At 39.9% G+C, this 14,285-nt stretch overlaps 1 protein-coding gene and 1 pseudogene across 4 annotated transcripts in view; both read left to right on the plus strand.

Annotated features, from left to right (window-relative positions):
* The window catches only part of ncam1a (neural cell adhesion molecule 1a), a 285,897-nt gene that overhangs the window by 52,205 nt on the left and 219,407 nt on the right, over positions 1-14,285 (plus strand). The gene's annotated exons all lie outside the window — the stretch shown is intronic.
* Positions 4,600-4,730, plus strand: LOC148349228 (U2 spliceosomal RNA; annotated as a pseudogene).

A 14,285-nucleotide genomic window follows, 5' to 3' on the forward strand; every position in this document is an offset into this window, starting at 1 on the left:
AGTGAGGTATGAGCAAGAAGATAAAGGAACAGAGAAGATAATGTTATAAGACAAGGGGGATAAGGCTATAGTTATAATTTACATGGTATTTACACAAGAAATGTCGGCATGTGGGATGTTACATACAGGGTTGTCGTGATAACGTTGGTATCGTAACGGTTGTGCAATATTGCATTTGGTGCAAAGTCATCATAGTGCAAAAATAGTCAGCATATGCATTGGTGCAAACAAATTATGACACCAATCGTGCTCATATTTAACGAATTTAAACATTCCACGTAAAAACTAAGATTCCAAACTTTCTAAATTTACCAGATGTGTTTTTATATCCTTAATATTTTCCTAGATATTCAATGTCCATAGCACCCAAGACTTTTGGAACACCCTGTATTTCATATGTAGATAAATATTCCCTTTACTAGCAGGTCATTTGAGGTACTGTTGAAATATTTCTCTCCCTCTTTGGAATGTTCCATTTCCTCCCGCCAAAATATTCCGTGTGTCACCCCCCCGCTAGGAATCTGATCTCGATCTCGAAGGGGTCACTCCTCTGCCAAATGCCAAATTGTCGCCACCAGGGTTTTATTTCAGCGTTGACCGCCTGGAATTTGTCCTGAGATGACATTGTTGTTAAGGTGCCCCTTACCAATGTTTCTTCTGGAGGGGGCGTGTCTACTCTACATGAAGTTTGCCAAATACTTAATCACGTATTTTCAAAACCGGTAAAACATCTCTGCTCGTTTCTCATTTCAACACACATTTATGAACTATAACATCAACAGGGTTGGGTAGGGTTTCTTTAACTGGATTACTTTCAATGACTTTTGGATTACTCCAATACCAAAAATGCCAATAAAAGACAAAAGAAACTAAATATGAATCAAATGATGACTCACAACACGTGGTAAGCTTTCTCTCCTGGCTTTGATCTCTTTGATCTCCGGCAAAACGAACATAAAATGCGACAGAAACAAAATGAAAATAATTCCAAACAGCTTGCCAACATCATTTTGCCGTTCCATGTATTCCGTTACTCCCCAAGCCTGCACAAAATTGAGTCATTTTATTCATATTTAGTTTCTTTTGTCTTTTATTAGCATATTTGGTATTGGAGTAATCCAAAAGTAACTGAAAGTAATCAAGTTAAAGTAACCCTACCCAACCTTGAACATCAATGCATTATGCGATGGCATGTTAGAGCGCCTCGTTGTTGGTCAATTTGTGTTCACGTGTCATATCGGAACTTGGAAGGGGAAAAATAAATACAACTTGACAGCCACCAGATAGAGCAGGTCTTTAAAACGATTGCCTCAGAGCGCCTCATTGTTCAACACAAGTGCACGCATGAGATGAATAGACGGACAAATAGTATTGCAGGGGGGAGACTATAAGAAAAATTCAGCAACCAGACGTTTAAGGCAAGAAACCATTGTGAAGTGCCTTCTTGCCCACCCCGAGTGTGCGCATTTCACATAGGAACAATCCATTCTTAAAAATGACGGCGACTTAAGAGTGCCTTGAGAGCCAATGATTGTATGCACCTCATGCAGAAACTGGGTAGGAAAAAAAAAAACACAAATACGACTTGACAGTTACAGAATAGACCAGGTCTTTGAGCTTGAATGGCCAATTTAGAGCGCCTCATTGTTGAACTTGATGTCATGATTACCGATGTGAATCACCAAGGCCGGCTCGTTTGGCGCCAACCGCTGCGGGCTCTGATTGGCTCCCTGTCCCTATTTTAACCCAGTCCTGTCACTCTCCTGTTGTCAGTCCGTCTGCGGACCTCTGTTGATACAAGGCAAGCCTTTTTTGACCATGACTCCTGCATGTCCTGTTTTTGCTCCCGTTTGTCCCCGACCACGTCTGCTCCTACCCAGCTTGCGACCCATTTTTGATCCCGACTACGTCTACTCTCCCGTCCTGGCTTACGACTCATTTCCGACCCTGACCACGTTTTTGCTCTCCCTGTCCCGGCTACCGACCTGTTTTTCCATCCCTGACACCGGCATCGCTCGCTACGGAAGATCCACTTCTGTATTCGAGTCACAATCCGAGTGCGAGAGCGACTTGCTTCCTGCGTCCAGTGAACATCGCATCGTGGGCGCAGCCCTTCCTCTTTCTTTCAATAAAACTTGTGGTAAACGTTACGCAATTGGGTCCTGATTCCGTTCTGGTCCTGACACCTGAGCACATACATAAGGTGAAGCGATGGAAAAACAGGAGGGAATTTAAAAAAATAATCAAGCAGACATAGACATGTCCATGTTGTCAATCAGGAGTGCGAGCATTTCAAAGATAGTAGTTAGGAAAATACTTTTGCAGATGACCTGTGGCTGGAAAGGCCTCTTCAGAACGCCTTATTGTTGGACACGAGTGTGCGCATGAGGTAAAGAAAGGTAAACATGGCTGTGGTGCGATATAAGAACTATTCAGCACGAAAAGTAGCTCCTAGCTTATGTTGGACGCGTTCTCAGGGATGGGCAGGGCACCCGTATGATGCGGCAGGGGTAAACCAGTGAAAGCTGTCGGGCCCTGCTGTTGTACAGAAGAGTGTGTTGTGACACCCTGACCCAAGTGTCATGGCCGCTTTCTTGTGTCCCGTTTCATCTGGAGGGACGAAAGCGCGACCGACTTGGGTGCCGAGGTGCTTATCGTGTGTTTGGACATTTGGGTTGGCCATGGTGCAAAAAATGTTGTGTGTGTTTTTGCTACTTTATCACTTTTAAAAATTTTCTTTATTTTTGTATGTGTTTGTCTTGCTCTCGGTCACCCCTCTCGAGGGATATAATAATAATAATAATAATTTCCTTTGTATTGTCATTCTTTGTAACAATGTACACAGAACGAAATGTCGATACACCTGAACCGTTGTAGCGAGCCGATGCGGCCGCAGCCAACAGAGGGCGCCGCCATTTTACCAATTAGGTATGACACGGCCGAGGCGCGAACCAGCGACCTCCCAGTCTCAAAGCGGGCACACTACCATCTAGGCTACTGAGCTGGTGACCAGGGTAGATAGATAGATGGATAAATAGCTTAAAAAAAGTTAGAAAACCCTGCTCTAGAGCGCCCCGTTATGGTTCTGACAGAAAATATAACGTATTAAATCGACGCTCGCTATTGATTGACAGCTGACAGCCCCACAAAAACACAAACTTCCATTATCACTGAAAATTCACCCTGGTGAATCATCGCACCGCCGTGACCTCATCAACCCATCAAAATCTTTCACCCCCACATCCCTCGGGTCGCCCCGACCCGTAAACTCTTTTGAAAAGCGACCCGGCACCTGAACACAACGTTCCCGAGCTCGCTCGCTGGAGAATAATAGTGAGTGCTTTGTGCAGGGTTTTGTTGTCGGTGTTTTTGAGGAGTTAAATCTGAGCAATGGTTTAAATACAGATGTTTGATAGAGATTGGAGCGAAATAATCGTCATTGTCTTCGGCTTGGTCAAGCTGCGGTCACGGAGCCTCTGGAGAAAAGAGATTACGATATTTTTTTTTCTTTTTTTGTTGCGCTCCGTCTAATTAATCAGGGCCAGGCGGCTACCAGGGGGGTTATTTGGCCCCATGTTAATTTGCAGCTCGCAGTTCGCAGAGGCGCGTCGGAACAGATCCTGACCGCGCCTATTGCCGACCTTTGTTGGCTGACAACAAAATTGAAAATAATGCGAGAATAATAAAATAATAATAATGATAACAATAATCTATATATATATATAAAATATACCGTAAATTCCGGACTATAAGCCGCTACTTTTTTCCCAAATGTTCAGCCCTGCGGCTTATTCAGTGAAGCGGCCAATTTATGTAATTTTTCTAATAGCCACCAGCGGCGTTGGAGTATAAAAGGTAAGATTAAGACCAGTAGAATATGTGCGCCAAGAAAGACTGCAACCTCTAAGTTTAAGCATACATTGTCTGCAAAGTTAAGGAACGTTCCGATAATGAGGAAGACGCCCTTGATGGCGATAGTTATGAGGAGGAAGTTGAGGACGATCTACCGTGAATTTCACAATTACGGGATGCTTTCTTTTGACAGACACGTTTGATGCATTGCGAGCGTGATCCTACTAGCATGTTGGTAACTTTTACAGGCACGGTTTGGGATGAAAGTTATATTATTATTATTAAAGCTTTGAAAACTCTCTCGTGTACCGTCTTTCTTTGTAAATATGTGTAACCATGTATAATATGTATTTGCAACTGTATTGTTTTGTAATGTATTTATTTTAGAGATTTATTCTGTTATGTGTTGTACGAGCGAATCAAAAAGAAGGGGCGTAGCAAACGCGGGCTGATGGGAAGTGGGGTAAAGCTGAGTTACCGGTAGATCTGTCTGTTGTCGCAGCGGACAATAGTGGATATATATTTTTTTCACACTTAACTTTGGAAATATACATTTTGTTTCCTTGGATTACTTTCAACGAGACCCGGACTTTACAAGTCTGCATCATACGTTAATTACGGGTATTGTTTTCCATTCATGATGCCGATTATGGTTCTACGATTGTTTACTATTTATTTAGTGAACAGTGCTTACTGCACAAACATGGTGATTTACCAATGCATTACACAGGCTTTGATGCTAGGTCCATAGCTTGGCCTTAGCTTGGCCTTTGCCATGATCTTTGATTTTTGCAATCCGGAGACGGAATAAGAGCTTGCTCTGTCCACTCCACGCATCGACCCGGTATTGCAGTACCTCCGGGAACGGTGCATTCGCAATGATCGCAGCAAGGCTTTTGGGCTAGGACCTTAGCTTGGCCTTTTGACTGAGAGTAAGTGTCCCGGTTCCTAGGCTTTGTAGCGTATTATGAACTGACCGATAACGGATAATGGATAATGAATAACGAAGATAGAACAATAACCCTTAAAAACCCCAAAAACCCCACAATCATAGAACTTACAGCCTGGCCTGTGTTAAACTTGTGATTGTGTCACAAGATTTAATGCTTGCGCACGCGGCTTGTACAGAAGTGTGGCTTGTGTAAGTGCAATAGTGGCAAATCACTTAAAAAGTGGTGAGTGCGGCGAATAATTAGGTGTGCTCTATAGTCCGGATTTTACGGTGGATGGTTAATAAAGAGATGGATAGATATAACACGGATGGATGGATGTAATCTAAATACAGTATGTCACAAAAGTGAGTACAGTCCTCACATTTCTGCAGATATTTCATCATAATGTTATCATGATTACCGATGGGAATCACCTGTGTCCTCGGACTCTGATTGGCTCCCTGTCCCACTTCTATCTGTCCCCTTTTGTCATTCCGTCTGCGAACCTCACTTTTCATTGGGCAAGCCTTTTTTTCGAAGGCTTGTTATGAAACAAGAACGAGAAACAAGAAAATTAATATATATTTATATATTTAATATTTGATATTTAATAATTAATAAAAAAAATAATAACAACAGTTTTTTTTATTTTTATGTTTATATTTTTCCTTTTATCTACATTTTTAAAATACATTTTGAATATTTTTGTTAATATTATTTATATTATATAATTTATACAAGACTTTAAAAACATATACTGTATATTTGTGTATATTTTTATTGTTTTCTTTTTACTTGATTCAACCATTTATACTATATGTCTTGTTTTCTTCATATATATCATTTTTTTAATAGTTATTTCTTAAGGTAATAACTACTTTTCCGATATAATGTGACTCAAAAGTGAAAGCTGAGAAAAATACATGGAAAAACACATTATTGTTTAAAATAATTTTGATACCCGAGCGTTATATTAAAAATAATAGTACAAACTATTAAGCCGGTTCTTTTGCATCCTTAGTTATTTGTGGAGCTTTTGAGGAAAACCTGCAACCCGACACCGGGCCGAACAGTTCATTCCACAAGATTTCTCTCCCGCTGCTTATTAATTAGCTGCCGCTGCTCTAGCTGCCAGCTACACTAGCGAGCTAGCGTTTTTTTGCGTAACTCAATCATTTAGTGTTTGCTTTGGCATCGGAAGCGCTTTCATATTTCTCGACACCGTCCTGGAAGTGAGGCGAGCAACATCTGGAAGCCATCGAGACCAAAGACTGTGTTAGCTACTAGCGCCGCTAACTTTTTTTTCCGCGCCTTGCAGGAGTTAGCGCTCCGAGTTAGTGATGTCATTGTTAGCTCAGGCTACCGTGGAGGTACTTGACGTGTTGAAATCGTGACAGGAATGAAAAAAAAAATCAAAATGTACAGAAAACCTTTATTTTTAAAAGATACATCATTTTTTCCACAAGTTTGATACTTTAAATACTGTATACAGATAGATAGATAGATAGATACTTTATTCATCCCCGTAGGGAAATTCACACTTCCAGCAGTCTACCCCGTTGTTTATTAACAGATGAACATGATGCCCTATGGGTGCTTGTAGCGGAGCGGATGACGTCACGCCAGTCCAAAAATTCGACATCCCTGCGGCAGATGGAAAACTTTTCTTTGTGAAAATCCAGGGATACACCACCTCGTGTTAGCAAGTCCGCCTCCTCTCCGATTCCCCCCGGCTTTCGTGTCTCTGTTTAGCGGCGTTGAAGCCGGATTGCTCCGGGTAGCTCCGGGTGGCTACACGTTAGCGTCCGGAATGCTAAACGTGAGCCTCGTTTCCGCAAAACACAGCAACTGCGCTCCCTGTGCGCTTCGATGTTTTCCACCAGCACTCGATGATCTTATTTGGTCGTGAGTTCGCATTTACCATGATTACGGATGGTACCGAAGACTTATAACGCCGCTAGCCGCTTCGCTAGCTCCGGCTTTCCTTCCACGATAGGCCCCTTCATCACGCCGGCACGAGAAATTTTCAGGGCAAGGAGTTGAAATTCCTTGAATACAAAACCCATGTCCATAGGATAGAAGTAATCCATAGTGTAGTTGTCAAAATGGGAAGAAAAAACACCGAAGATAGGAGCAGACAATAAAACAATAGGGCAGCTGCTGGAAAAGGCAGCCGCTCGTGGGATGCTGCCCTACTTACGAACAAAAGCGGGGAGATCGTTCGTAAGTTGAATTTGTTCGTACGTTGCTTCAGTGCTATATTTTGTATGTTTAAGGCTTGTATAAGTAAAGTATTGTTTTGTACTAAAAAATTAAAAAATCATAAAATAATATGCTCTATAAATATGAATAAAGTTGAATTTAACTTACTTTTGGAAGATGGGCTTCAGGAGTTAGGCGACTTCCTCCTCTGTGGTAAAAAGTGGCCGAAGAAAAGCAATCCAACAATTTCATCAACCGCATCAGGCTTTCTTATTCCACCTTCGTTTCCAAAGAAACGGCTCGCCTCTACTTTACACTTTACACCAACCATATTGAATGGATGTACGAGATATTTAACAATAAAAATGTCAAAGTTCTTAGCGTGCTGGAGTTACAGTATAGAATGTTTACACCCGAACTAGGAAGAGGAAGCGGATTTCTTCTTCGGGTTGATGCTGCGTGACCTCATGCGGAAAGAAGCACTACAGTAATGTCCTGTACTCAGAAAAATGTACAATACAAAACGTAACTTACAGCAATGTCCGGATATTTTGCGCCATCAAAGAAAAAATGTTTGTGTCTACCGTTTAGGTAGGGGGCCGTCTGTATACAATGCAAAAAATTCTACTATGAAAAGAAACTAACAATGATATCATTATGGATTTAAATATTAACGACGATATCAACATAAAATAAAAATACCTTCTGGTGGGAGTGCAGTGGTAAACGCATTTGCCTAACAAGCAAAAGGTCCCCGGTTCGATATCGGGTGGAAACATATGTTGGCCTGGAGAGGGATGGGCGCCACCAGGCTGTACTTGCTCAATGCACAAAACAGGAAAGTGTGCCCCTCCGACTGTAGTGGTTAAGGAAAGCTCACCCACGCACCCAAAAATCGCTTAGTCTACTTTTTGAGGGTTGTGGGAAAAAAAACAACACTTTGAGTTTTTTTTACGTAAATAAATCACTTACAGGCCACATTAACTCCCTTCAAGTGGTTAACTTAGGTACAAATGATCCGACGTTTTATCGGAAGACCATTTGTAACCCCAGCAAGTAGTCAACATAGGTTAAACTTGTCAGAAATGTTAGCGTAAGACCCTATAAACTCCCATACTCACATACGTATAAATTGTTAGATATTTTATTGTAATACCATATATACTACACATATACTTTGTGCATACAATTTATCTGATGTTTAAGCTGAATACTTAATATTTGAGCGAGGGGGCTGGGAATCCCCTCCTCTGAATCAATCTCCCAAAAAGAGTCAGAAATGACTCTAGCCACCTCCCACTAGGGGGATATGGCTGTAGTATATAATAATAATATAATAATAATAATCTGAATATCATGTAAACTTATAAACTCTTTGCAAGTTGTTTACATATGTCAAAATTGTCCGATGTTTTTCCCTAAGACCAAGTGGTCTGTTCACGTAGAAATTACAATATGCTATATTGGAAGACCTTATAAATTCCTTGCACGGAAACATTGTGGTTTTTATCAGAAGACCATATAAACTCCTATAAAGTATGTAGAAATTGTCCGATGTTTTATCAGAAGACCATATAAACCCCTATAAAATATGTAGAAACTGTCTGGTGTTACATCGGAAGACCATATAAACCCCCCAGCAACTGGTTTGTTTACGTAAGTTAAAATAGTGAAATACTTTTTTCGAAAGATTCCCAACAATGGGTTTATGTATGTAGAAATTGTCCAATTTTTCTATCAGAAGTCCTTTGAAATTCCCTACAAGTTGTCATGAACCAGAACTGGATCAGGACCCAAACGCGTGACGTACTCACACAAGCCTTTTATTTTACGGGAAATGGGGACTCATGCACGTTAGGCAGCGATCTGGCGTGGAAAGACAGGAAGCCAGAGACCGACGAGATCGAATCCAATTGCCCGAGTTGATATCGGACAGATGGGGTCGATACCGGAGAGGACGGGACAGACAGGATAGATAATGTTTCAGGATATCGAAATTAAACAGGACAAACTAGACGGGAACGAAAACTGGAGAAAATAATAAACAGGACAAAAATAGATGGAAACTGAATTTAAACAGGACAAAATAAACGGGAAAAATACCGGACAGGAGATACCAACAGGACCGAGTCGAAACCCACCTATTGTGGGGCAGAAAGTCGTTGACAGGCTGACAAAGGAAGCGTGACAGGACTGAGTTGAAATAGCAGGGAACCCAATCTGACAACGAGCTGCAGCTGGCGCCACAGGGGCGGGGCCGATTGGGCGCCATGGCAACCGTGACAAGTACTTGTATAGATCTCTAAAAGTCGGATGGATACTGTATATTTTACACACTGTATTTTCTAGACTATAAAGAATTATAAGTACTATAAGAGCTAGGGTTGCATTACCCCGAAAAAGTCAGAATAAAACAATAAATATATACATACTTTTCAGTATATAAGGCGCACCTTTCGAATTTCTGGCACTTTTTCAGTTTTTAGGTGAGCCTTATAGTCCAGAAAATACGGTATATATTGAATTCCCAGCTCGAGGTTTGGTACGTACGCAAAAAAATAAAAGGTCCGATGTTTTATGGGAAGACACACGGGTCGTTGCCCGTGTAAAGCAGCTAATGATGCCGGAATTGAATCGTCCGACAAAGACGTGCGGAGACAAAAGAGGAACAGATGATACGGCTTCCGATTTGGCGTCGTGGAGACGGAGCCGTAATGAGATTGCCGCCGTATGACTTGATGATGCTGTCACGGTGATAAGGAATGATTGCATTTTCTTTAATCTTCCACAAGGGCTTCCGAGTAGGGCTCCCACGATGCTCACATAAACATAGAAGAATCGAATGTATACTGTATGAGTGGGTTTTTAAATTTTGGGTACGGTTCTAATCAGGGTTTCAAAGTGAGGTTTTTGGCTAAAATTGTGGTGTTAAACTGCAGGTAGGGATTTAAAGTTATGGGCTTTTAAACTAAGTGACTGGTTCCTATTAGGGTTCAAAAGTAGGGTTTGGGCTTTTAAAGTTGTTATTTTTAAACTAAGTCAAAGGTGTTCCGATTAGGGTTTTAAAGTAGGGGTTTGGGCTGAAATTAGGGATTGCACCGCAGCTATGGTTTCAAAGTAGGGATTTAAACCAGTAGGGGCTTTGAAAGAACATTTTTACGCTAAACTAGGTTTACAATTGGGGTTTTCAGTAGGGTCTGTGGCTAGTTTTGAGATTTCAAAGTTTTTTTTTTAAAAACTGAGTCTTAGGTTCTAACTAGTTTTAAAGTAGTGTTTTGAGCTGAAATCAGGGTTTTAAATTGCATCGAGGGCTTCAAACTACGGGTTTAAACTTAACTGAGGTTCAAATTAGGGTTTAAAGTAGGGTTTTGGGCTGAAATCTGGGTTTATTTTGCATTGCGGGCTTCGAACTACGCTTTCAAACTTGGGGTTCAAATTAGGGTTTAAAGTAGGGTTTTGGGCTATCTGTGAAGCCCTTTGAGACTCTTCGTGATTTAGGGCATAACAAATAAAAATGACTTGACTTGACTTGAAAGTAGTTTGGGGCTTTTCAAAGGAGAAAATTAAAATCAAGTGTTCAAAATAGAATTTTAGGCCCAAATTTGTGTTAAATTTCAGCTTGGGTTTCAAATTTAGGGTTTTAAAGTAGGATTTTGAGCTAAAACTAGGGTTAACAGTTCAGTTAGGGCTTCAAAGAAAGGTTTTAAACCAGTTTCGGGCTTTGAAAGTAAGTTTTTTTTTACAGTTTTACATTAGGGTTTTGGGCTAAGACTATGGTTTTAGAGTGTAGTTAAGGTTTTAAAGTAGGGTTTAAAACAGATATTTTGGCTTTTAAAGTAGGTATTTAAAATCAACGTGAGGTTCTGAGTCAGGTGTTTGACTAAAATTAGGGTCTTAATCGCAGCTAGGGTTTCAAACTCATATCATGGTTCAATTTAGGGTTTGAAAGTAGGATTTTTGCTAAACGAGGGTTTAAAGTGCGGCTAGGGTCTGAAATCAGTTTTGGGCCTCAAAGAAGGTTTTTAAACATGGCCTAAGGTCCTTTAGGGTTGTAAAGTAACTTTTTAAACCAGTTTTTGTGCTTTGAAAGTACAATTTAATAATAAGACTGGGCTTCAAATAAGGGTTTTTCAGTAGGGTTTTGGGCTTAAACAAGGGTTTAAACTGCAGGTACGGTATCAAAATAGGGTTTGAAATCAGTCCTGGGCCTTCAAAGTAGATTTTTAAACAAAGCTTAGAGTTCAAATTTGTGTAGGGTAATCAGGGTTTTTAAAGCAAAGTTTTGGTCTAAAGTATGGTTTTGCGGCTTGGGGTTAAAAGTAAGGTTTTTTTCATCTAACCTGAGAATTTAAATTGGAGAAATAAAGTAAGATTTTGGGATAAAACTGGGGTACTCAACTTCAGTTAGGGTTTAAAACTAAGACTTGTTAGTGTTTCAAAGTGGGGATTTAAACTAACCACAGAGTTTAGGTTAGGTTTTCAAAGTAAGGTTTTGGGCTAAAACTAGGATTTTTGAAATGCAGCCAGATTTTCGGATTAGGGTTTGAAACTATTTAGAGGTTCTCAAAATAATCTTTAAAATCAAGCCTTTTGCTCAAATTTGTGTTTTGAAGCAAGGCTTTGGCTAAAACCAGGGTTTTAAACTGGAACTGGGTTTTCAAAATAAGGTTTCAAATACGTCCAGGGCTTTCAAATCAGGGCTTTAATTAAACCTAAAGTTATAATCAGGGTTTTAAACGAAGGTTTTGGGCTAAAATAGGGTTTTCCAGCTAGGGGTTGAAAGTAAGTTTGTTTTTTTTATCCAACCTGAGAATTTAAATTGGAGAAATAAAGTAAGATTTTGGGATAAAACTGGGGTACTCAACTTCAGTTAGGGTTTAAAACTAAGACTTGTTAGTGTTTCAAAGTGGGGATTTTAAACTAACCACAGAGTTTAGGTTAGGTTTTCAAAGTAAGGTTTTAGGCTAAAAGTAGTATTTCAAATGAAAGTAGGGTTTGAAACTGTAGCTCGAGTTTCAAAGCAGAATTGTTGACTAAACCTGGTGTTAAATTTAAGGTTTTAAAGTGTGCTCCTGGACTGAAACTAAGGTTTTAAAGTGCAGCTAGCGTTTAAAAGTAGGATTTCAAACCGGATTTTAGCGCCAAGGCAATTAGCATTAGCTAGCAAGCTAAAACTCAAAGCAATTACTTTGAGGGCTTAACGTTAAGTCGTGTGGGAGTTGAAGCTCAAATTTACATGACTTCAGCGAAGCGGCATCAGCAGAACAAGCGTCTCCCGCTTCTCTTATTATTTAATCGGCGGCGCTTTGAACGCGTCCGCTCACTTTTCCAGATGCATTCATTTTTGATGAGGGCGCCCGGCTTTGATACGGCCGTTTTGCTCTCCCTGCGGTCGACCGCGAAGCCTTACCCTTTGCGGGCCTTGTTTTTTCCTTTCCTAATGGTTTTAAACGAAGCCTAGGATTCAAATTTGAGTTTTAAAGAACAGTTTGGGGATAACACTTAGGTTTTAAACTGTAGCTAGGGTTTCAGAGTAGGGTATTAAAGTAACCTTGGAGTTCAAGTTGGGGTTGTAAAGTAGGATTATTGGCTAAAACTAGAGTTTTAAACTGTTGCTAGGGTTTCAAAATAAGGTTTTGAAGTCAAACAATGTTTCAAATTAAGGTTATAAAGGAGAATTTGGGGATAAAACTACATGTTAAACCAAGGTTAGGGTTTTAAACTGCAGCAAAGGTTAAATGCAAACTGGGGCTCAAATTAAGGTTTTGAAAATAGGCTATCCGTTCAAACCAGAGTTTTATAATGCTGCTAGGGTTTTGAACTATGGTTTTGAACTCAACTTCAAATTCAAATTTGGCTTTTTAAAGTAGGGTTTTCGTTTGCAACTATGGTTTTAAATGTCAGCTAGGGTTTCAAACTTAGGTTTTGAAATCCAGTTGGGGTTTCAAAGTAGGGATTTAAACTAACCCCTGAGTTCAAGTTAGAATTTCAAACTAGGTTTCTTTTTTCCTCTCGCTGAGGTTTTGAGTTTTTCCTTGCCCGCATGTTGGTTTAAGATCAGGTAATGGTGTAATTGTAATTCTATGCAGTCCTTTGAGACTTTTCTGTGATTAAGGGCTATATAAATAAATGTGAATTGAATTGACTTGACTTGACTAAGGTTTTGGGCTAAAACTAGGATTTTAAAACCCAGCATGACTTTGAAAGTAGGATTTGATACTGAAGCTCGGGTTTCAAAGTAGTTTTAAACAGTCTCTTAACTTCAAATTAGGAAATAGGGTTTCCGCCTCAAACTAGGATTTGAAACTGCCACTAAGGTTTTAAACTAGGGTTTTAACACTGTAGGCTTTAAATTAGGGTTCTGGGCTAAAACTAGGATTTCAAAATAAAGATAATGTTTCAGAGAAGGGCATTAAACTAGGGTTCAACTTAATGTTAAGAATTAGGGTTTTTTCGATTCATTTGACAGAGTTTTAAATGATGGTTTTACAGTAACTTTTATAAACTAATCATAAAGTTCAAGTCAGGGTTTTAAAGTAGGGTTTTGGTTTCACACCAGGGTTTTAAACTGAGACCAGGTATTCAAACCAGGGTTTTAAACTCAACCTTGAGTTCAAAATAGGGTTTTACTGTACAGTTTTGGTTTCAAACGAAGGTTTTGAACTGTAGCTAAGGTTTCAAACTGGGCGTTTAAGCTAAACCTAGATTTCAAAATAGGGTCATTGAGTAGGGTTATTTCTAAACTTGAGTTTTAAACTGCTTCCAATTTGAATTAATTCAATTCCAGGTTTTGACATACTAAATTGGATTATGACTTGTCCTTTGAAACGATGAAACGTAAAACTGATATGCAAATGAACGGCCCGATTTTCATCGCCGATTCGCGCCGCCGATTACGCCGCTACATCCCCGACTTAAAGTTGCGATGTAACCCGAGACGTGTAATAATCCCTTAAGCCGATTCAAATTTTTTTAAAAACGGAAAAAAAACAACAACAACGGCTTGGTAGATTAAAGCGATGACTCAACCTTCTGAAGTTTTTTGACGTACTCCTTTTTAATATTGCAAGCGGTTTGCCCTTTGTTGACATTATGCACAAACACGATTCCCGGAGAGTAAAACGTTTCGGATTAAGTTTAAAGGTCGTGCGAGAGGACTCTTTAATGTGTTTTTGATTGTTTTCTGTGAGACTTGATTGACTAATTTTTCCTTTTCTCTCTTTTTTTCCCCCGGTGGATTTTTCCTGCATCGTTCTCCATAGGTAAGTGCTTATTTATCAAAAGTTTTATGGAAATGTG

Source organism: Urocampus carinirostris, chromosome 17 (assembly GCF_059441175.1).
Source record: "Urocampus carinirostris isolate Australia breed hairy pipefish chromosome 17, RoL_Ucar_1.0, whole genome shotgun sequence".
Lineage (NCBI taxonomy): Eukaryota > Metazoa > Chordata > Actinopteri > Syngnathiformes > Syngnathidae > Urocampus > Urocampus carinirostris.